At 33.8% G+C, this 26,091-nt stretch overlaps 1 protein-coding gene across 35 annotated transcripts in view; it reads left to right on the top strand.

The window, feature by feature from the left end:
* The window catches only part of shot (dystonin-like protein short stop), a 733,882-nt gene that overhangs the window by 449,854 nt on the left and 257,937 nt on the right, over positions 1 to 26,091 (top strand). For 4 of the 35 annotated variants that reach the window (XM_072531693.1, XM_072531694.1, XM_072531686.1 and 1 more), the window contains exon 1: positions 16,905 to 17,079. The exons of the other annotated variants lie outside the window; for them this stretch is intronic. The gene's annotated coding sequence lies outside the window, so the exon portion shown is untranslated. Of the gene's footprint in view, positions 1 to 16,904; positions 17,080 to 26,091 lie in introns of those variants that run through there. 35 annotated transcript variants of the gene reach the window in all.

Genomic DNA, 26,091 nt, shown 5'->3' with positions numbered 1-26,091 from the left:
ACTTCACAACGAATGTCCGAAGACAATTACTTAAACAGAATTTTGTTTGTATGTTGTATTTTTTCTATATATATCTAATTACAGTGTACATATATATTTATTTAAAAAAAAAGTATTTTGATTTATTTTAACGATATTTTTATATAACGGACTTTCGGCTTTAACGGACACCCCCTCCCCCCAAGTAGTCCGTTATATCGAGGTTTTACTGTACCTAGTAACGAAGTTACCTGGTATCTTGTTATAAGATCTTACTTAATCTGCTTATACAAGTGCAGTGACCCGTAATTAATATTGGCGATTAAATATATTATTTTACAAAGAACAGATAATGTTTATGCATTGTTGTTTTATATTTTAGTTCTAAAGAATAGATTTTTGCCGTAGTACTATTAATTTATCGTGATGATGTAATTCGTGTGATCTCATACGGCAAGATGTTTGTTTATGGTAAGAATACCTGAATACCTGGTGTCACACACGTGGGCGAGCCGAGTTGTTTTTCTTATCTCGTTATTCTTAAGAACGCCGTTTTGTTTAACACAGTTGATGTCACCATGGATCGCCTGAAACAATCCAAATATGGACACTGAAGATCAATATTCTTGTTTATTTACTTATTTAAAAAAAAATCCAAAACAATTTATATATTTTTTACCATTAATAATTATATTTAAAATTCTTTGCACTCTTTGACATAAAGTATAGACAATTACTACGGCTTGAATTTGACAATTTTTCATTTTACTGTTAAACGAAAAAGGTGAGGTCTATTGTAGTTGTTAATGATCTAATGATCTATTTTTATGCAATCTAAATAGATACATTATCGTCCTAACATATATTAGAAATAAAATCTACTTAGAGTGGCCTTCCTTAATTGTTTCATCTACTACAGGGATCCTCACTAGGATTTTGAGAGCCTAATATAGTCCTTTTCCATCATATTAATAGCACATTATGTATGTAAATCCTCAACAGGTCAAAAAACCATAGGCGTCACCCTATACTTGTTTTGAAATAAATGAAAAAAATTAATATTTTAAGATACCGTCAACAATTCATTATCTTTTAAAAAATCTTCTGTAAAATAAGTGTCCACTAATCTCACTATACCTTTTTTGTGCGTAAAAAACGCCGGTATATATGCCACACGATTATTGTTAATTATACACGGGTGATTAACGAGAGAATTCAATGTTTCACGAAATAAATTAATGTAAAGAGTAATTTAAAGGTGATTATTGTTTTCTATACAAGTTATCGCCTGAGACAAAAGAATACCTTCTTTGAACGATTACCTGGAATTACTGATAGGCTTCACTAATGATAGTTTAAGTAGTTTTTATGCCACATTACAGCTTATGCCAATAATATAAATTAGAAATTGTTTGCATCTTCCATTTAGTTTGTAGATGTACATTGTTCATGCCTTACCTACCTACGTTTTTGGTGTCGATATTTTGTTATTTGCATTTAAAAATGACGTCGACAACAGGTTTTATCCCGGTTAAGTGTAGTTTTAAAGGTGCCTTCAGTCTAGGAGAGAAAAATATAATATTAAATGTACACGATGCACTTGTACATCAACGCCCTTTAAGTAATGTTCGTGAAATCGTTAACATGTGTTCAAATATGACAGGGGTTGGAGAAGCAACAATTTATAGATTCCTAAAAGAAAGAAAAGGAGGAACTGTTTCATCTCCCAAGAAGAGTGGAGGGAGTAAACCCTTGGAAATTGAAGAAATACATAAAAACATGATAAGACGCAGCGTCCACTCATTTTTTTTTTAACAAAGAATTTCCAACATTGGACAAAATCCAAACATTAATTAGAGAAAACGAAGAGTTACCAATCATAAGCAACAAGAAATTATGGGAACTATTGAGAGAGATGGTATTTCGTTAGCAAAAGAATAGAAGAAAATCCGTTTTAATTGAAAAAGATTACATTGTATGTTGGAGATGAGATTATCTAAGAACTATTAAAAAGTACCGAGAAGAAGGGAAAACAATTTTTTATTTTGACGAGACTTGGCTAAATGAAGGTTATACTGTACCATATCTATGGGTTGATACAAATGTGAAAAGTTTCCGTCAGGCATTCATTGAAGGTGTATCTACTGGAATAAACAATATTTCCGTTGGAAAAGGACGCAGACTCATAATAACCCATATTGGAAACGAATACGGTTTTGTCAATGGTGGATTATTAAGTTTTGCCTCAAAATCAACCAAAGATTACCACGAGGAAATGACTGCTGACGTTTTTAAAGAATATTTTGAGCAAATGTTGGATTTAATTCCAAAAAATTCTGTCGTAGTCATGGATAATGCTAGTTACCATTCAAGACTAGCAGAAAAATTGCCAACAACGGCATGGAAAAAAGGAGAGATAATCGAATGATTGGATAAACACGCAATTGAGTACAAGGAGAACATAAAGCAGCTTATAAAAAATATATAATTGATGAAATGGCATTAAACCGTGATGTAATTATTTTACGTTTACCCCCATACCACTGTGATCTGAATCCGATAGAAAATATATGGTCTCTAGTAAAGGGTGAAGTCGGACGCAACAACAAAACTTTTAAATTAGAAGACTTACAACAATTATTAGAACATTCCTTATCAAAAGTAACTCCAGAAAATTGGAAAAATGCTGTTAGTCATGCTCACAAGGAAGAAAATAAAATGTGGAATTTGGATAATATGACTGATGCAATGCTGGAACCGGTAATAATTAACATTGAAGTTGAAGATTCCTTAGATTCTGAAGAAAGCAGTGAATCTGAAATGGAATTTGATTAAAATAATATTCATTTTTTACAAATCGGCCCCTGTTACTGCCACAAATTATTTTATATATAAACAATAAAATAAACATCTTACATTTCTTCCAAATTCATTAGTACCTGTCAATCTCAATCACTCCGACACTGGCAACTTTATTTAGGGATTAGTAACCCTCAAAACTATTGTATTCTATTCTTCTTCAACCTTTATACCTGGTGGTCATACTCAATTTAAAATTATTTTCCTGTATACTTCTGTAAACTTGTTGACAAATATCTATTTTTCATTGAGTCACCCGTATCAACAGTTTAGGGATTTGCATACATAATGTGCTATCAATATGATGGAAATGGACTATAGTTTGAATGAAATTTTCCTCAGGGCCGCAAGTACAAGAGGTGGTATGAAATAACTTTAAAACTATATGACTATAGCATAAGTTTATTACAAGTTACGTAAAAACAATATAATTATAAATTATATGGACTGTTTTGCATGTAAAAAGTAGGAAAATGTCTTTTATTTGTCTGCAGAAATGTCAAGTCCTGAAATTGTTAATTCTTTGAAGTCGTCGGACAAAATCTTTCACAGCTCTCTAGAATGGCATCTATGTTAGCAGGTTGGAAAGAAGCTGTAATTCTAAAAAAAAACAAAATTTGTTTAATTTATTAATGTTTGTATTTTGAGAACGATTTCCGAAGTGGAAATTGAAACGTCAGTAAACGTACTTTAACCTTTAATTGTGGCTTATTCCCATTTAAATAGTAATTACTTTGAAATGCCACAAGAAAATAGCTTCAGAATAATATCTCAAAATGTTTTCAACGTTCTCACTAGTTAGCCTAGATCTGTACTTGTTTTTTATGAACTTCAGCTTACTGAATGTAGATTCACAGACATATTATGTAGATGCAAAAATGCACAAAATTTTCTGAGCACAGTCAATTAAGTTAGGAAATTTGTCATTTTCAACTGCTTCCTAAAGCTTATAGTGAGCTTTTTGCTTCTTTTTTTCTTCAAAAATACTTTTGAGCTCTATATCATTCTGAAGTCAATTAACTCATTTTTTAAATCCCTAGCTTCGTATCCAGAAATAGAAAGATGAGCTACATTTGCTGTTGTTATTGCCCATTGATTTTTCACCAAGCGAAATGGTTCTTGGAACTTCCTGAAGCCACTAAACCTCACAGACATTTCATCCTTTTGGTCTGCTAACAGTTTTAGTAGGTCAGACATCTCTTGACTTTTATCTGGATTTTCATCAAACAGTGCTTTAACGGAAGGAAAGCTGGAATAATCTTTATTTGACAATTCTTCAATATACATATTCAGGTTCTGCTCCAGTGAAAACACAATACTCATCATTTTCGTTACAATGTTACTGTAGTCTCCTTGCAATTTGGTCAATGTTTCATTCATAATGCTCATTGTATCAGTGAGAAACGCTACTTTAAACCACCAACTAAAATTATGAATATCAGAATGAATTATTTATTCTTTGTAGCCAAAAACAGTAATGTCATGTCGAATGCTGAAGAAACGTTCCAAAACTTTACCCTTACTCAGCCATCTCACTTTTGTGTGGTAAAGAATGTCACCATATTGCGACATAAGTTCTTTCAAAAATTCTTGAAACTCTCTGTGGTTTAGTTCATTTGATCTTATGACATTCACAATATTTACAAGTGTTTTCATAACACAGCTAAGCTTTCTTGATGAATGATACAATTTTGTTTCACTGCCTAGCAGTCTGAGGGCCGCAAAAAATCGCTCCGAGGGCCGCATGCGGCCCACGGGACGCGTAGTGAGTATGGCTGAAAAGTAAGCTCTTCATCTCTTATTTATTTAATATGTTTTTTTTTTTCTTTTGGAATATGGTCTAGTGTTTTTGATATTTCTATTTGTTTTTCCTTTTTGTTTTTAAATTGTTTCCAATATCAAGCTTTAAGTCAATATTTTCGTCCTTTATTATTTACGGCAGACCAATTTTTCATATGTACTCTTTATTTTTTTCCCCAAGTTATAAATTTTTTTAGTATGTGTAAAACAGTGGTTGCTGGTTAAATGAAATTAGAATAGTAATCGAAGGAAAATGCAATATTTTGATTGTGAATAAATTAGCAATTAATTTACATATTACGAAAAATAGCTGGCTTCACACTGTACAATGATGTCATATACATAAACTTTGTACGTCAATGGTTTACACAAATTTTTGTGGTACTATCTTACGATTGATGCAAAATAACTTTGGTTATAGTATGTTAAATATCTTAGATAAGAATGATCCTTTGACTAATATTTAAAGAAATTTAAATTTTTTTTATTTCCTGAGATCAACTACTAAAGTTTGTTAAGTAAACGATAAAAAACGTATATTTATATACTATATAGGTAGTATTTATACATATCTATAAAGTAATTTTTTCGTAAATAGAAATTAAACTTTAAAGTAATGATAGAGAAGATTTTTTTTAAATCCTTTAAAAAAGGTATATTTATATATAAAAGAACCTTTTTGGGCTAAATTACAGAACGTTTTCGGAATCACTATTCCATCATCAGTGCTTTTACTAGGCATAGATGTATGAAGCCACTAAATATACGGATAAAAACCCTTTCAATGTTGTTAAAATAGTTTTAAATTACATTGTTTCTGTTAATATTATAGAATGTATTTGATAAAAAAAAAGTCAGACTGGGGTTGCTGCCCCTGAGACGAAGTCTCTATAAGGACCTGCAGGTAGCAACTCCCTTGACTCAGTTTCCCAAGTATAAAATCCACTATTAATAACGTGAAATTATTTCTATGAAAGAACAGTTTTATTAAATTGAATTTAAATATTTTTGTTTAGATTAATCTTATCTTTTTCTGTCAGTGCCTTCTCAGTTACTGAAAGTTCAATACAATGTTGGGGAATTGTTCTGTGTGGTCTGCCATTATTATTGGGTTATGTGTTCATTCCGGTCCACTTCCATATATTATTAATGTTTCCATCAGCAGTTTCGCGAACTGGCCCTTTCTTATCATCTTTTTCCATATTATATAATTAGCCTTATAAATGCACATCTATAAATATACTTCAAATAACTTGTTTTTTGCGTCTTGATTTTTACAAGTAGTTCTCGAAATATTTCGAAAAAGGCACATCCAGTGTCCATGTTTCGACTCATACAGCCAAGGAGAATACACGGAAGTTCTAATAAATCACTATTGTAAGTCTTGAGGAAGAGAGAGAGAGAGAGAGAGAGAGAGAGAGAGAGAGAGAGAGAGAGAGAGAGAGAGAAGGATATAGAGAAAGAGATAGAGAAAGAAAGAGAAAGAAAGAGAAAGAAAGAGAAAGAGAGGGAGAAGGAGAGTTTGAGGACGAGAGAGAGGGGAAGAGGGGGAGGTGTTTATTGTACATTGTTATAGTTTTCTTCTTTTTCTTCTTCCTCTTTTAAGCAATTCTGCTTGTTTATTAGCGGATTGATACCTCTATGGAAATTTGTCACTCCCATCTTTTGCGCGGTCGTCCGATAATTCTAGTACCGATTGGTGATTTATCTCGTGCTATTTTGACCACACGGGCTTCCCCCATTCTGCTTAAGTGGTTATTCCATTCTTTTTTTTTCTGTTTAATGTCCACTCGTTTATACAGTGTACATTATATTAATTCTAATGTCTCTTCATTTCTCTTTCGATCTTTCTGCGTATTTTCTGTAATTCTCCTCAGTACTCTCATCTCTGCCGCTTCCAGTAGGCTTTGCGTTGTGGCTGTGTCGGTTCTTGTTTCCGTTTCCGTTTTCCATTTGTTGGAGGGTGTAATTCCAAGGTATTTTATTTCCATTACTTGTTTAATACTGATGCCACCGATTTTTATTTTACATCTGATTAGTTCTTTGCTGATTACTATAGGTTTTAGTTTTCTGAGTTGAAATTATCATATTAAATTCTTTTGCATTTGTGTTTCATTTGTGGACTAGTCTTTTCAGACTATCTTCATCTTGGGCTATCAATATTGCGTCGTCTGCGTAGCAGAGTATTTTTACTTGTTTCCCATTCTGTATCCTCTTCCTTGGTTGACACGTTTGATGATTTATTCTATAATTAAATTAAAGAACACATGGCTCAATGAGTTCCCCTGTCTTATTCCGCTGCCTATGTCTGTAGTTTCTATAAATTGTATATATATTCTAGGGGAACTTCTCTATTATACAGAAGATTGATTACACCTTTGAGTCTTACTCTGTCAAATGCTTTCTTCAAGTCAAGCAGACACAGAAATGCTGTTCTATTATACTCTAATGGAATCTCAGTAATGTGCTTTATGGCGAATATTGCATCTGTACACGATCTTCCAGTACGAAAACCCTGTTGTTCGTCTGCTAAACTTATCCTCTGATCCATTAGCTGTTGTAAAATTTTAGTTGTAAGTTTTAGGATAATACTTAACTTTAATATATAATATAATATCTCTGTAGTTTTTTGACTGTTTTTTATCTCCTTTTTGAATAGTAGAATAAGTTCGCTAATTATCATACCATAGTACCTGTCTTCCGGCATTTTATTATGTTTTATAATTTTGTTAATTAGTGTTATTAATTGTTCTGTCATTGCTACTCCACAATATTTCAGTAATTCGTTTGGTATTCCATCTTTACATGTAGCTTTTTTTGTTCTTCTGCTCTTTCAGTAAAAAAAAAGAATAACGGGAAGAAACAAAAACATGTATATCACACAAAGAGATGGAATCGAAGAAACCTGGACAAAAAATGAAGTCTAATGTTTTAGATTCATCAAAGGAAGTTTGTGGTGAAAGAAATATCAATAAAAATGGTTCCCAAGATGAAGACCTCCATGGTTTTGTACAGAAGTGAAGAAAAAATATAACAAAAAAGAAAAAAAGCTCACCTGAAATGCATGTTACCCAAGACATAAGAGGCATACGATAATTATAAGACAATCAGAAACGAAACACATAACACATGCACTTGTAAGAAGAATAAAAAGTGATCACTGGGAACATTTTTCGAATGAAATGGAACATGATTTTTATGGTATTCTTCTTCTTCTTACTGTGCGTATACGTTCCGGATGTTGGCGATCAGCATAGCTATCCTAACTTTACTTGCAGCTATTCGAAATAGTCCAGTTGTAGACGTATTCAACCACGTTCTCAGGTTTTGAAGCCAACATATTCTTCTTCTCCCTGGTCCACTCTTTGGTTGGCCACGATATTCTAATTTGCGCTTTTTGAGTGTATTAATCATCTCGCATTCCTTGCCCATTGTACATAGGACCTCAACATTAGTCACGCGACTCGAAAGTCTGAAGCTTTCTTAAAGAAGCTTCAGAAAGTGTTCAGGCCTCTACTCCATATAATAACGGAGAAAACACAGAGTATCTGATGATGGCGATTTTGGTACCAAGTGGTAAATCGTGACTTAGAGTTCAACTTTACGAACGCTGATACTGTTTTTGCTATGCGCTGTTTTATATAGAACCAAACCACATAGAAATGGATACATGGATTGACTATCTCAAAAAGTTCTACGCAAAAGAAGAACAAAGGACGCTAGAACAGTACACACCAGAAATTATCACAATTGCCACAAAAGATTGCTAGTAATTCGGCTTGCTCTAGCATTAGCAAATATTTCTATAGCACGGAATGTAGTCGTTAAGTATTTTTGGGCCATTCTTACCGTGTATTCCAATTTTTATAGATATTGTTTTTCTTATATTCTCTTATTTTTACGTCTTACTGGCACTTTTTATAACATGTTAATATCAAATAAATCATGTAGTAAAGTACAGGAGTATAAAAAATTAATCATTACAAAATATTAATTACAAAATATGCATTTTTTAAAATCACTTTGTGAACTTTGGATTATAAGTTCACTTTCTTGAAGGACACTACTTAATATATACATAAACATACAAGCCGAAGTTTATATATTAAGAATTTAGTTAATTTACCTTAACACAATTAGAGGATTTCCTGTTTAGTAAAGATTGCAATTTATTCTTCACAATACGTTGATTTTCTGGCGATTTATTTTTTCTTAATTGTGTCATTGGTTTATAAATATTAGTTGTACCTGGTTTAAGCACACTTATGACACATTTTTCTGTACGTAATGAACTTTTTAATGAAATATGACCTTGTGGTGCATTGGGCCTTGAATCCATGTAGATAACAATTAAGGTATTATGTACATGTATTTTGTTGCTTATAAATTTAAAGATTATAATAGTTTAGTTAATAAATCTTATTTATTATACTCAGAGAGCCAAAATAAGAGACAATACAAGGACCGAAACATCAGCTCAAAAGGGATACTAAGAACAAATAATATAAAGACACTTAAGACATGCTCCTTTGAATAGCGATCCATCCTTATTTAATGGTATTTAACAGTATTCTGCTCGTTCTGTCATATAATAAGCTATATTAATATAGTATAACCAGACATTTCGTGAATAAGCAGGAACATCGAGAACTAAACAAATAAAGAGACAATTAACATCGTATTTTGCGAAATTGAAAAGCGTCAATAAATAGTAAAATAAATGAAAACGTTAAAGGACCATCCTCCTTCCAATCTGTACATGTTAACACATGCTTAGTGATTATGAATATTGCGTTTCTTCCATATATCGTATTGCTCTTTTTACGCTGACTCTCCTTCTATCCCTATCCCTTCTATCTATCTATTTTGGATGGCACGTACCGCATTAACAAATTTCTTGTTTAATAACTTCTCAACTATATCAGTCCATCGGATTGGTGATCGCCCTCCACTTCTTCTTCCTCACGGTTTTCCTTGAACTACTAGTCGCTCGATATTATCGGCACATGTTATATGTCCAAACCATATAAATATTTTTGAATATGTGGAACTGCAAAGACGGTGGGGATTGTTAATCTTTACAAGAACATATGTATTTGTTCTTCTGGCTGTCCATGGAAATCCAAGCGTTCTATTCCAATACCACATCTCACATGCATCGATTCTTTTCCTAGTTTCTGTTCAGATGCTCTACGTTTCAAAAGCATAGCTAAATACTGGGAAAATCAGTGTTAGTATAAGATTGATCTTAGTGTTTTTTTATGTTTGTGTTTTTCCTATTTTAGTGAGGTTGATGTTGAGGCAAGAATATTCAGAAAGTGCGAAGCGGATATGAGTAATAGACAGTTTGGCTTTCGTAACGGCTTCGGAACAGTGGAAGCTCTGTATAGTTTCACAACTCTTGCCCAAAAATGTCGAGACCAACAAAAAGATCTTTTCGTTGCGTTTATAGACTATGAGAAAGCTTTCGACAAAGTTAAACATAACATTCTCATGGAATATCTAACGAGAAAAGGACTCGACAAAAATGACAATAACATAGTAAGAAATCTCTATTGGAACCAACAGGCTGTGGTAATATTAGATGGAAATAGCACGGATGCGCAACGGATAAGTAGAGGAGTAAGACAGGGCTGTGTACTTTTACCATTACTATTTAATATATATTCCGAAGAGTTATTTATGCAAGCACTTGAAAACTGTACAGAAGGGATCAAGATAAATGGTGAAAATATAAATAACATCCGTTATGCTGACGATACAGTCATTATCGCTGAAAGTGAGACAGACCTTGCAGACGTTACTAAACACAATTTGTAATACTGGGGAACAGTTTGTTATAACAATAAACATAAAGAAAACAAAAACCATGGTTATCAGTAAGGGGCGCAAAGTCATTACAAGGATCCAGATAAAAAATGAAGATATTGAGCAAGTGGACAAAATGAAATACTTAGAAGTCTGGATTACGGAAGATCTGAATCGAATCAGAAATTCCGCTCAAGAATAGAGCAATCAAGAGCAACCTTTTTGAAGATGAGGAAATTTCTGAGTAACCAAAAACTCAATCTGCAAATCCGATATCGGATGGTAAAATGTTATATCCACTCTATTCTTCTTTATGGTGTCAAAGCCTGGACTGTTAATGTTGACTTAATGAGAAAACTGAAAGCTTTTGAGATGTGGCTTTTTAGGAGAATTTTGAAGATACCATGGAGCGATCATATGACGAACGACATGGTGTTGCACAGAATGGGAAGAGACAGAGAACTTTTGACCACCATTAAAAGGCGAAAGACAGCATATTTGAGGCACATACTTAGAAATGATAAGTACGAGTTGTTGCAGCGGATTATAAAGGATAAAATCGAAGGAAAAAGGACGACAAATATCCTGGCTGAAAAACATTCGCGACTGGACCGGGTTAAACACACAGACGCTCTTAAGAAAAGCAGAATATAGAGACGAATTTGCAATGGTTATAGCCAACCTTCATTAGTAGAGACGGCACTGGAAGAAGAAGAAGTGTCGTTGAACATACAAAGTCAAAAACGTAAATAACTGGATTGAATAAAAAAATAAACGAAACGAGCGTGTTTGTAAAATGGACAAGAAAAAGGTGGAGATGGTGAGACAGAATACAATTTGTCGATAAATGGTGCAAAAAGAATATTAAGTCGATATAGATATTTTTTTATTAAATACTAGACCCAATATTTACGGTGCCGAGATACTATTACGAATTTTTGTTTTGTTTTTATCGTGATATAAAATGGCATTATTTCAAACAGTTCTACCGCTCAATTAATAGACAAAATTGTATCAAATATAGCATAGCCTAAACATACCCCAAAAATACATCCGACTAGTAAAAGCAACAATGGACTCGTCAAAATACAAAAAGAGCTCACTGAGAACTTTTCAATACTCAAAGGATTAAAGCAAGGAGACGGCCTGGCAAAGACATTATTCAACCTGACTCTTGAATTATCGAGAAGAAAATCGAGGAAGAAGTAATCTTTTAACAAATAAATCAATACAGATTGCCGTGTATGGCAATCACATTAGCATTATGTCTCGCAGAACAGAAGAGGAGGTAGAAATATATTCACAATTAAAAACAGGGTCAAAAGAAACCGGACTAGAAATAAATACTCAACAGACACAGGGAAAAGCTAGAGGAAACAAACACACAGTTGAATTAGAGGACTATATTGAAACTGTAGAAACTTTCACATATCTGGGAATTCCAGAAATTCAAACGGGAGTGGTAAAGGAAAACAAAGCTTACTATTCACTCTACCATGTGTTCCGCTTCAAAAACACACACTTGGGATTGAAAATCAGGGTCTACAAATCTATTTTATCAGACCAATAGTGTGTTATAGATGTGAGACATGGGCGATGACAGAAGACACAAAACGAAAGCTGAAAGTCTTCGAAAGAAAAGTCCTAAGGAAGATATTTTGACCGGTTAAAGAAAACGGACTATGGAGATCCAGGTACTACCATGAACTCTACCAACTGTTCAAAGAGGCACCGAACTCGGAATTAGTTAAACTTACTTCGATGGGCTGGTCATGTAGTTGGAATGGAAACCTAAAGATTACCAAAAAGAACCCTAGATAGTAAAATGCAGGGCACAAGACCAAAAGAAAGACCACGGAAAAGGTGGGAGGATGAAGTGGCAGTGGACGCGCAAAATTTGCTAGACATAAAAACCTTGATAAGATCGGCGCGGAACCGGCAATGTTGTAGGCATAGTTTGGAGATGGCCAAACCTCGATTTGGGCTGTACCGCCTTTCTTCTTCTTCTTGCAGTGCCTATCCCTTTCGGATGTTGGCGATCATCATGGCAAACTGTATTTTTCACACTGCTGCAAAGATTTGTGATTATTGTGTTGAACCACGTACGCAGATTTTTCAGCCAGGAAATCCTTCGCCTTTCTGGTCCTCGTTTTCCTTATACTTTTCCTTGAAGAATCAATTGCAGCAACACACATCTTTCGCTGTTCCCCATGATGTGGCCGAGGTATTCGATTTTGGCTGTAGCGTCATTGGCGAGATAAAATGGCGTTATTAACAGGCAAATTTTGGTATGACTAATACACATTAATAGATATTATGCCAATACTACATCTCACATCGTTCTTACGTTAAGGTTATGTCCATTTACATTGGTGGTGTCATTTTTACAGAATGAAAAATTCAATTTAAAATAGTTTGCTATTAGTTTTGTGTTGTTATATTTTCTCTTAGCATTTAAGAAGGTGTTTTCCTCTTCCTCATATATTTGACAACGCTGTATTCGCATACGTGCTATGCATTGTTATTTATTGTTTATTTAAAAACAATTTGCATGCACATTGAATTAATAATAACAAAAGTGTATACAATCAAGTACAGGCTTTATTAATTTTTGACTCAAAGAAGCAGTTCTGAAACTTTGTAATATATCAGTTTTTATGAGATGTCTTGTTTGGAATGAGCAAGAAATTATAAAATATACTCTGTATTGCCAGGTTTGAATCCAACTCAGAAGACGATTTCAAGATATATTTTTCCAATTACATAATTTTTTTTGTTTTTTTTTTATGTTGAAAAAAAACTTGTAATTTTTCTCATAACTGTACTTCACCTGCTTCACTGATACTGACAATTTGGACGTTATTACAGATTTTAAGATTTTTAAGATTAAGATAAGAATATAATACCATTCGACATCAATTTAGGAACATGCGAAATCTGTGCTTTCTACAATTTACAAAGCAAACAGACGATAATTGAACTGACATGTCGCTGTAGCGTCTGGTGCAGATTGTTTTTAAAATAATTGCTAATATGACAGAAAGATTTTGTTTCATTCATAGCTTACAAGTTCTCTCTGAGGAGTTCAAAAAAGGCCGAAATACGTATAAGCGACTGGTGGTGCTTTGTATTGAAATTAAATCTTAACTGCCTTTCGTATTTTTCATTTACTCACGCAATATGAGTACAGAAATCAGTTCGCGATGGGTTTTGCCTAGAGAAGTTGACTTGTTATGGAATGAAATTTTTAGATTTTCAGATGTCCTTTATCCTTTAGAGTTGTATTGGCTTTTAGTAGATGTCTTTGTAGCGTCTGGTGCTGTAGCGTCGGATGTACTTTTTTTTAATAACCGCTAACATGACAGAAATATTTTTTTTCATTCAGAGCTTACCACAAGTTCGCTCTGATGAGTCCAAAAGGACGAAATACGTATAAGAGAATGGTGGTGCTCTGTATTGAAATTAAATCTTAATTGTCTTTCACATTAAGATAAGAAATCAGATGATTAACTAAAAACAAACTTTACCAAAATAGGTTCTAGTCTTCTGAGCTATTTTCTTGTGGCAACTTAATACAGTTTACTATTTTTGCTGTGAGTTAACGACAATTTTAGTTTAAAATATGTTTATTGTGACGTTTCGATTTCCACTTCGTTCTTATTCCCGACGTGGATATCGAAATGTCAAAAAATCGTGGTTAGTTCCCAATAAAAATAGTAAACGATTATATTTGGTAAATAGTGATAAATCGCATTATAGCCTTCACAATGTTATATGATTCATAGGTTATTAAACATATTCCATTATTGACACCAAATTGATTCGTATAAAAATTTGTATCAATGTCATAAAAATAAACTTAGCTCTTCGAAATTACAACTATTTATAGTTAAAAGTTCTTTGTGCTTTTAGATTCAATCGTGTGACCACATTTATTCTCATCTTGCTTACATCTTCTGGCAACTGTTTTTTAATTTATATCGTTGGTCTGCAGCTTTTTTATTATTTTATCTCGTGGTATCCAGTCCGTTTTCCTCTAAGGGATTTTTCTTGTCTCTTCTTAATATGTTTTCAAGTCATACCTATTATGCAATGTGATTTTGTTACCCTAACTGATTCCCCTTTTATGCATTCTTGTATTTCATGGTTCATCCATGCTCTTGTACCGTCCTCGTTCGATATTTTTGATCCTTTAGGTTTCTTTCCGAAGATTTGTAGTTCTATTTCTTTGGTATATGGACGATGTCTCTGAAGCACTTTATACTGTTTACTTTATTGTTCTTATAAATTTTGAATTTCTCTTTAAAAAAAACAGTGTCCTAACATATATTAGTTAAAACAAATTGGCGTCTGAAGTTTATTTTTTATTCTTGACAATCATAAGATTATTTAATGCACTCTGTCAAAACAGCCCCTGAAGAAGGCCATACAGTCTTGAGCATTAGAGGAAGCACAAGGAATTAACGTAAGGCGGGGATATAATAATTTAGAGAATTTCAAGTACCTATTGACTACCAAAAGGCATTTGATTGTGTAAGCTGGATAAATCTGTGGTCAATTTTAATAGAAATGGGCACACCAATGCACCAAGTGACATTTATTAAAAATCTGTACCAGTCCAATATAGCAACAGTCCGACTAGATCTGAAGTTCTCAAACCAATTCAAGACCGAGAGAGATGTTAGACAAGGATGCGTGTTATCACCTGACATATTCAACATTTATGGTGAACATGTCATGAGGGTGGCTTTAGATAAATGGGCTGGTGGAGTAACAATGGCGGGTAGGAAAATCTCCAATTTAAGGTTTGCTGATGACACAACACTTATAGCAGCAAATGAGCAATAAATGTTTAATCTCCTGCGAAGAGTTGAGTACGAAAGCAATAAAGTTGGTATGCCAGATAGTGGACAGTTTTGTCTAACTCGGGTCTAGTATAACTAACGATAGTAACTGTGAAGCAGAAGTTCGGAGACGTATTGGTATGGCAAAAAATGCGATGAGTCGCCTAACTAAAGTTTGGAAATACAGATCTGTCTCTCAAAATATCAAGATGAGACTGGTGAATGCCCTTGTATTCTCAATATTTCTATAAGGGGCAGAGACTTGGACTCATTGCGGACGCGAGCGCAAAAAAATTGATACCTTTGAGATGTGGTGCTGGAGAAGAATGCTGCGCATACCTTGGACAGTCCATAGGACAAACGTTTCCATAGGTTAAGATGAGCAGGACACCTGCCAAGAGTGAATGGAAACCACTCTTCTAGACAAACGCTATGATTAACGCTTATAGAAAATAAAAGTAGGGGTACTAGTTGTAAATGGACAATAGTTGGAAATGAAAGGAACGACTGGCGAAACAGACTAGGTAATGTCGAGGTTCAATTAGGGCTGCAATATCGTGATGACATAACATATTAAAGTAAAATATCTATATCAAACAATATTATGTAAGTAGATGAAATGTCAAAACCTATAATAACGATGGGAGACGACATTTACACTATTTTTTGTTGATAACCAAGTAGTGACCTCGGTAGATAAAGAAGATCTTATCAGTAAGATAACGAAATTGAAAGAAGAATATGAAACACAACAAATTGTGAATATCTAATACTTGACAAAGGCGAAACATCCGATTTACACTTAGAAAATGAAAACAATCAAGATTGTAGAAATATAGCAAATATTTAGGAACACCATCTTCAATAAGAAGTAAAATAGTAAAAATGAAATCAGGGCAAGAATAAACAATAATTATTGACACGCACCTTGACAAAAAGCAATGAGAAGAAAAAGAAGAAATACATACATATCTACAGAAACAAATTTTGACGAGAGAGGTCGACTATTAACACATAGCTCTGAAAGATGGAAACTTGAGGTCAGAAAAAAACAAGTTCATAACGAAATAAAACTTGATCGAAATAACAGTCAGTAGATAGATAAATTTCAATTGACATGGTTTGAACAGTTAAAAACGAAATGATAAAACACAGATGGCCTGGAGAAAAATATATTTCCCCGAAGAAAAAATTGTTGACTAGCACACCATTCATGTGGCCTGATCCTTTCAATGTTATTTAACCATCATGCACTCTATATCCACCTCCACAAAATGTAAGTTTTAGGGTTTGTCGGAACTGAAAAATGCGTAGTCAGAGGCGTAATCGCTACCATTGCACAATTTCTCAATGAAATTCGCACTAATTAAATCTCCTGCTCCAAATAAACATTCCTCGAATCAAGCAAACAAATAAATCGAAGGTAACCCACTTATTCAAATACTTATTGTCATTCCTTCTTCGTCAAAAATATGCGCTTGTAAACATTATAATTTTGTGTCCCCCACATTTAGGGGCCTCCGCCCGCGTACGACCCTGTACATGATCCTACACGCCTCGCGTCGTTGAACAAGGCTAACTACGATCCTCATTCAATTTTTCAGTACACGCCGGCCACTCTCACCTGACGAACACCTGACAGTAACGACAATACCGATCCCATAACATAACTCACTCGTAACAAATTAATATAATACATAACAAAGTGGACGGGCAACTATAGCTTAGCCGACAACTGTCAAACGTCAAAATCGGCCGTTTTGACGTTCGGGTGTGATTTGGTGAACCTGTGAGTTGATTTTTGTGTTATCGATATATATATTTTTGAAAAACAGTGCGGTTTGGAGGTACCATATTTACAGTAGATGTATGAAAGTGTTTACAGAGGTCTAACTAAAGCTAATTACACCTTTTGTGACATAACTAAGAAAGATAGGTCTTTTCTGGTATTAGAAAAACTAAGTTTTTACTACTTAACTAGGGTTTTTAATTACTTATTTTATCTTCACAACGCTCTCTTATTATGTTGACTTCATTATCTTATCTTTTCAGGTCTTATATAAGAATGCATTTATTAGTTTCTGAGTTAAATTCATGACAAAAAACTGTCATGAATCTTCTGGTGTATCACTATCTTTATATTTTCTTTTTTTATGTATATATCGTTCATAAAAATACTAAGCGCTAAAAATGTATTGAGTATAAATACACTACTCTATTTAGATCTTAATGGTTGAAGAAGTTTTAGGGCAAATTGAGCTGGCTTATCTAATTCAAAGTGTTGTGTATGGTTCTAATTTAGAGGAGTGAAACTAGGACCGTATAAATTATATTCTGTTGTGTTTGATTGTTATTTTCCTAGTGAACTCTCAAGGTTTGTAATAGTATTCCAGTCTTCAGCAAGTATCATGCTATAGCTAGTTATCTTTGCTTAAGTAATTTAGTTATATTATATATTTTCAAACCTGTACATTCCTGCTTGAAATACAGTATGTTTCAAAAAGGTATATCATAAATTAAATCGCGCATTCCGGGGACAAAAATAAATTGATTGAATCCAACTTACCTTAGTACAAAAGTGTACACAAAAAAAGTTACAGCCCTTTGAACTTACAAAATAAAAATTGTTTTTTTGCATTATCTCCTAAACTACTTGACATTTTGTAATAAAAATGAACACGTTGCTTTATTGTTCTGAAAGCATTTTTCACAAAAAAAGCAACAAAATCTAAGAGCACAGAAAAATTTTAAGGGGGGTGTGCAGCCCTAAATCCCCCCAAACTTTTGAGTACGTTAAAATCAAATGAATTTTGTGGCATAACAAAATTGTTTTTGCATCAACTGCTCACAATGTTTTTACAACCATTTTTAACTCTTTTTAACCCTTGAAGTTTTTGTTTTGTTGCTTCTTTGTAGCAGATAACCTGTGCGAGGCTTCCATGTTAGCTCTCTATCAAAAATCATTCCCAAATATTTAGGCCCTGTACACATGAGGGCGGACGCCGCGTTGAGCTCACGTTAGAAAAAACTTTGTACCGTAGACATGACAGCGCTTAGCGCCGCAGTTTACCCGCTTAGTTCTACAGCCAGTACAGTACAATACTGTTAAAATAATAAGTAAGCTACTTATATTTACCTAATACTTTCTTCTCTTCTAGTGTGCTATTTTCACTAGCAAATATGTCCACCAACCCTTCCCAGGCAGATTTTTTTAAAACTTTGTTCTTGTATTCATCATATTCCATGTCCCAAATACATCTTTTCTTTTGCAGTTCATCAATGAACAGTTCCGTATCAAAATTTTTAACTTCTATTGTAGACAGATCACTTTTCAATATGGCACAGCGGTGTCAACAGGGTAAAAGCGCACGCTTGGCTGTGAACATGTGTACGATTACATGCCTCTCCTAGTAACTAGAAGCGTGTTGCAAACGCGACGTTTGAAGTATACTATACGAGCATCACGTTTTGACAACGTTCCTTGGTACTTGAAACGCAGCGTTAGACAAACGCGGCTTCTAAGGCTCTCATGTGTACAGAGCCTTAACCTGATGATGCAAGGATAACTATATTATTCAGAGAAATCAAGTTATGTGGTAGATTATATCTGGTGAAGATGATATTGACAGTGTTGTCAATTTCCAGTATTAAATATTTTGCAAATGTTAAAGTCAAAATAGCATATTGAAAGATTTTAAAGGGAAGATGTGTGAGGCTCCTTGAGGCAAACTGGTAATTTGTATATATATATATATATATATATATATATATATATATATATATATATATATATATATATATATCATTCACTAAATTGTTGTAATTTCATCGACTTCTTCAATTTGGCTGTTGTGTTTTAAATCTGCGATAATATTTCTGCCTGCTAGTTGTTTATACTAGAATTCTTTCTAGTGGTATATCTGTTGGTCTTTTTTAATTATGTTCAGTTTTTATTTATCTTTTTCTGTCTAACTCAACTGTCTCATGTTGACTGAGACGACTTTATTGTAAGATAGTTCATTCGATTACATGAAATCAACTTTAACTTGAGAATATCCTTTAGAAAAAATCATAGCGTGTAATTCGTCTTAGAGACAACCACATGCCATGATGACAGTAAAAATCTTCTGTTAGTGATTCCATAGTAAATCATGAGAAAACCCAAGAAAAACCTCATAATACTATCCCCATACTTTTGTCTAAAACTAAACCCATCAATGATCAAGAAAGAACAAAGAATTGAATTTTTAATACCTTGTGAATGCGATCAGTTTTATTTGGGTGAAACGTCAAGGTCATTAGATGTTAGAATAAGTGAACATCAATCTTTATTAAAAATAGAGAATTTGATACCCATATTAAAAGAGGAAGATAATAAAAAGAAAATACCACTATTAATAAGTCAGTAACATATCGAGGATACATAATTTATCTTTTTTTAAATAACAAACATAAAATCATAATTTGGTGTTTATTGAGAATAAACCTAATGTAACACCAAATACTTACCATGTCGGGATAGTATTATGAGGTTTTTTTCCTGGGTTTTTCACTAGGGAAACAGGAGATTTTTACTGTCATTTTTTGTTTTCCTTTATTGCTTCTTTTGACTTATCTATGGAAGTTTTGATATTTGTTCATTCTTTTTCATTTCATTTGTCGTTTTTTACACGTTTTCAATCTAATACCGTCTGCACAAATATGTATATAACTAATTCAAAAACAGGACATTTTTTCATTCTAGTATAAAAATATCTGACAGGTCCTCGCGAAATAAAAGTTTTAAAAGAAGAGTACTCTTATGCTAATACTCTTAAGCACTTTATGGCTCAACAATTACACTGTTCAACAAAAATAAACTTTTGTTTGTGTTTGTTTTTGTGACATGAATAGAACATGGTGTTTATTATGTACAATATCATCAGAAAGCCGAAAATAAACTTAAATTTTTTTTATTCTCCACACTTAGTTTGCTACGAAAACTTGTACATTATAGGGGACAGATTAATGTCCAATATTAATTTGTTAGTCCTAGCAGAGTAGGACTTCATTTACATTGGTAAGGCTTTTCCACGGCTACGACGTCTTGGTGGAACCGTTCTCCATTTTCATCAATGGTGAGCATTCAGAAGGTGAATTTTTAGAGATATGTCACATCCTATTTCTTAAGTAATTCAGTGACAAGATCTTTGTAATTGTCAGCTTTGACATTGCGAAAAAATTGGACACAACCATTTTAAAAGCTCTCTCATAAATCTCCATGCCATAAAATATGTTTTGACAGTTTGAGTGTTATAAAAGGTCCCTTCGCAATCTAAATTAACCTTAAGAAGTATTATATAATTAGAAAGTTTTTTTGTTGAATCAATTTGATATCGTATTTGAATAATATCTTCTGCTATTATTATACAAGAATTTGTCAAATGAGCTCCATATCCGCTGGATCACATCATCCAGTTGCTATTTAGCCTTCACCCAGAATTTCTATGACGATTGCCACTATATGTTGTGTAAATATTTTCACTTTTTTACTTATTGTTTTTCTCTGTACATTTTTCTTAGTAATATAGATTTAACATATGCTTGTAATATAGATTATTTATTTTAATATTGATATTTACGCTTCAAAGTTGACCACCCTGAGTGTTAATTATTTAAATAATATTGATTAATTAAGTAATATACCGCTACATATTTACATTGACCATGAAATGCATTTATTTATATATTAATCGAGGACAAGTGATAAAAAAATTGCATATAATTTTGTATTTCTATTACGGTGAAATCATATTGGTCAATACGAATACGAGTTAACCTACAAATTATGACCTTATAGTTAGCTTCTTTGTCCATTAATCATATTTTGTATCCTCTAAATTACCTGGTATCATTTTTATATAATGAGTTTGTCACAGGCGTTAGCAATCTCACATTGACTTGCTCTCGTTTACTTTTATTCTCCACTGTCTCAACCAAATTTGTATTTTGTTAAGATTGGCCTCTAGTAGTTGGGAAGCAACGCTGTGGTTTGGGTGTGAAGCTAAAATTGCTTTGTAGTCTACTTACGTTGTTGTGATGATATCGTTGCTCGTAGGTAGATCCGCTGTAAATATCAGTTAGAGAACAGTCTCCAGAACGCTACCCTGTGGAACTTCTTGGAAGTTTTTAGAGTAGACCAGTGTGCGAAACTGTATCAAAGACTTGAGAAATATCCAAAAAGGCTGCTGAACAGTATTTTCTTTCTTTCAAAGTTTTATGAATTGTATTTGCTCAGTGGTATCATGTTGTTGCCTGAATCCAAACTGTTGGTGTTTTGCAAGAATAGATTGTAACTTATCCAACAGTAGGTTTACAAAAACCTTTGAAATCATCGACATTAGACTAATATGTCTACATGACTACCTGGCTTAGAAATTACAATAATTTGTGTTACTTTCCATGGAATGGGGTAATAGCCTGTTCTTAGGATTGCATTGAATATGTATGTTAAGTAAAGAAATCTTTTTTTGGAGAGTCCTTTAAGGAATTTGGCGGTAATCAGTTCGTATCCAGGAGACTTTTTAGGATTCAAGAGTGTTTGTATCTTCTGGTGAACTTGTTTGGTAGTGAATTTTTCAAATGGTAGTTCAAGTTGATACGGTGATTTTAAAAACTATTGAGTCTCGATTGTTCTGTCAAGGTTATTGTTGCCTGGAGGATTTGGCTGGAACACATTCGGCACATTGGCAAACGTTTCAGCTTTTTATTTGTTGCTCCTAGTCCATCTTCCATTACCTATTTGAATAAGAGGCTTTTAATTGAGGTTGAGTTAATTTCCGTGTTGCCTTCCAAAGTGAGTACTCGGTGATTTCTGTTGCTAATAAGTTTTTCAGCTAATACTGAGTACTATTATCCTTATGATTATTTGAAAGAATTTTTAATTGGATGGTAGCTTGGTTCAATTCAGTTTTATACTGGGGCGGGCGTGTTCTCTACCACGTTTTCCTTAATTTTCGCTTTTCTGCAATTTCTCTTTGATTTTGATAAATACGTGTTGTTGTTTGGTTTCCAACTGTCTTGTTCGTGTTGACTGCCAAGCTGCCTCTTGTATTATTTTAGAAATTATTCAACATCTTCGTACACATCGCTGTTACCTTTCAGAGGTATTTTAGCGTTACAACTAATGTACTCTTCTCTAGATTATTTTATATTTTGATAAAGATTAATGAAACAACCATTAAGAAGATCGATATTACAACAAAGATTAATGAAAACTGCAGATTTTCATTTTGATTTTGTTCTATTTCGTGCTTCCTTCAGGTTCTTTTATTTTTTTATTTTCATGAATTATAGTCCAATGTCTAAGTTTTTATTATCATCTATATCATGTTGGTGCAGATATTGCAACTTATGTTGTTTTTTCTGCCTCCATTTGTGTATATCTGCGTACTAAAATTAGTCTATTTCTATAATTTACTTTAAATTATTGAGCTGTTTGAAAAATTAATTGATTTTTAACGATTCCTTTCCAAGTATTGCAGCACAAGGCATTTAGTCTTTCGAAATTTGTTTTATAAATCGTGTCCTATATTCGTGTAGGTATTCACACAAATTAACTTGTAAAAAGAGTAAAAAAATACAGAAAGTGATACTTAAACATTACTTAAAATGAATAAGACGTACCTTTTTATGGAAAGTAGTTCGGTGATATTACGAAAGATTGTCATAATTACGTTGGTTAACAATGAGTTCTCAAGAAGTTCTTTTCGTAATGGATGCGTTTTTATATACAACACATTTTATTGTATATAAAAATCTGTTTACTTTAGATGTCACGAACATTACATTTCTGTGTATCTGTATGTATTTATAATAGTCTTCTACTCCATTCCAATTTTGTTTGTGGTAGATATTTTGTCCTAACTGTATAGACGGGTGTGACAATTGAAATGTGTAGTATGAGAATACAAAACGACAGAAAAACTTAGTATTTTGCTCATAACTTAAAAACTTGTCTATTTAGAAATAAGTCCGTAGAATTTAGTTTAAATTAAATGGCCAAAATATTAGAAAATCTGGTTAAAAAATACAACTTATAGAAAAAAAGAGGTCCTGCGACCTCTATTAGCCAAGATAGCCCTTTTTTTAAATTACTGTTACGTTAATTATCAACATTAAGGAAGTGCATTGTTGTTTTCTTTTTGGTGGTGAATTTGATTGATTTTTTTTATTGTTGATGCCCATTCGAAATTTATTCAATGTTCGGTAGGCCAAATGCATAAAACATCATTTACATATTTCCACCATACTGTGGGTCGTTTTTCTTGTTTGTGTACGATGTAATATGCCTTTCTTTTCCGGAGCTTGTGCGAAGATTTTGTCAGGGAATATGTTAGATAACAATAGGAATAGCATGCACCTATATTTATGGTTATGGTAGATCCGGGCAGGCCATATTTATGAGTCCTGCAGACAGTTAGACCTCCTAAGGCGGGTCTATTGCCATCATCAGCAGGGGCTCCAAATCTGAGCCCTTCCGAACGTCTAGTAACCTCACAGAAAGCCACAAGTTTCTTTAAGGGTAACTCCCTCATTTGGCTCGGTTGCATAAAGAACGAAACCAGGATCGGTTACCTTTGATAGGTCAGTGCCGAGTATTTCTGATGATATATGAGGAGGTTTCCTCCTCCTCATTATAAAGACGTCTCCTAGACGACATACTGACCACCAGACAGCATCTTCTACGGTCTAAAAGTCGAAGTTGGTCTCTAAGACTTTTGGATGGCCCAACTATGTGGAGCCTAGCCTGCCATGATTCCACAACTGGCCCAGAAGTCTTGACACATCCGCAGGCTTCGGGCCTTTCGGACAGTCAAGCAGTGCTAAGCCCTTAGCACTGCTTGACTGTCAGAGTAGATCGAGGTGGTCCTCCCTGAGCAAGCACTCTTACACTTAATCAGCTTAGAGCTGAAGTTAGGCGCTTACGAAACTCTTAGCATTGCTTGACTGTCAGAGTAGATAGAGATGGTCCTCCCTGAGCAAGCTCTCTTATACTCAATCAGCTTAGAGCTGAAGTTAGGCGCTTACGAAGCCCTTAGCACTGCTTGACTGTCAGAGTAGACCGAGATGGTCCTCCCTGAGCAAGCTCTATCTATTTTCTCCTGAGCACATACCAGGATCACAAATATCTCGTCCCGAGAGACTGATGCATTATCCGGGAGCCGAGAGCCTGGAAAAATTTAAATCCGATTCCGCTCTCATATACTCCAGCACCTACTCCGGGTAGGTGCTTCGCCGTATCGCTAGGAAGGTGAGCTCGCTTCGACGGATCAGTGCAGGCTCTCGTTCCATCCACTCATCTCGGTTTGGAAATTAAACCAAGAAGGAGGATGAGACTTCAAATTGGGGGGCCATGCTGTCCTGTACTATAGAGAGCACAGGACAACAGTCGAGGACCTGTCTCCAGATGTCACAATGGCTCATACGACCATTCATTCCCAACCAGTATCCATGAACCTATATTTATTGAGATCGCTTGTGTCAACAAGTCATCTACTTTCATGTTGTTGAAAAACGCAAAATTATTCAGTAGTGTTGAGATTCATGTACCTAGGATCGATAGATTCAAATTCATACGTTATAAAAAATAATTTTATCGTTCAAAATTGTAGGCGTAATAAATAATGAAATATATAGTATAAAACTTAACGGACAAGTTATTTATAAAATAATTAAAAACCGACGTGTTAAAAAAAATACTGTTTAACAATGTAACAGAAATAGAGGAAAACATTGAAGACTTACTTCGCTAATATTTTTTATTTACTCTAAAAGAACTAACTTTCGCTACAATCCATCAACTGAACCGCTTAACCAATTAGGATAATCTCTTTTTCGTTACTTCTTTTATCATGATACTCTCCGTTTCGAAGGTTATAGACCATTGTCTCTTGAGTTTTATAACGGCTTAGGCATTTATTACCGTATTGTTTTGTTGTCCTTACTTGGCGCGTCTAAGTCAAGCTTTCGCTTCGGATTTCGTAAAAAATCGATTAATTCACGTACTACTTTTTCCTTCCGATTAATTATAACAGTCTAGTAAGCCTTTTACGGAATTAAAAGTATAAGACGTTACATAATCTTATAGAAACGATAATTCGTTTAAAAATAATAGGGTGCGAAATATTTTATGAGATAGGTTTTTAATAACCGTAATTTTCTTCCTGCATTATATTCCTATGCGGTATCGACTTCTCTATTTACCTTTCTCCATGGGTTACTATCATGGTTATACCAATAATGATCTTTTTTCCAGAAATGTCTCTAATCTGGTCATTATGGTCTTCGTCTCATATTTGTGCCAGAAATGTCAGAAATTCCAAATACTCGTATTAGATATATGCCTTTTATTTTAATTATATCTAAATATTATTCTTACAATACAATGCTAGAACATTCAATGACGAGAAAACAAGAAGTGCATAGAGTAACCATATATTTAGAGCAGTAAGTTAGGGGCCTCCCTTTACAATTGGCAAATTGACATCGTATCTGCTGATCCCTCTTTGAGAGAAAATGGTTTTTGGTATCAAATCTGACATCAGCTACAACCGGCGTTCTTGATGAAAAAGCCCTTAAAGAAGGCTTTCCTTTGGCAATTCTAGATCGTCTTCTTGTTCGCTGTAATAATCTCGTTTGCTGGGCAAAGTATGGTATCCCGCAAAAATTAGAAACCCAGTAAAATCCTTATTTCGCCCTTTGATGTTCTGTTTGTACAATTCTGTTTATTCTTTACCTCTTTAGCACAGCGAATTGCTTC

Source organism: Diabrotica undecimpunctata, chromosome 5 (genome assembly GCF_040954645.1).
Source record: "Diabrotica undecimpunctata isolate CICGRU chromosome 5, icDiaUnde3, whole genome shotgun sequence".
Classification (NCBI taxonomy): domain Eukaryota; kingdom Metazoa; phylum Arthropoda; class Insecta; order Coleoptera; family Chrysomelidae; genus Diabrotica; species Diabrotica undecimpunctata.
This window is presented reverse-complemented; position numbering and strand designations above follow the sequence as displayed.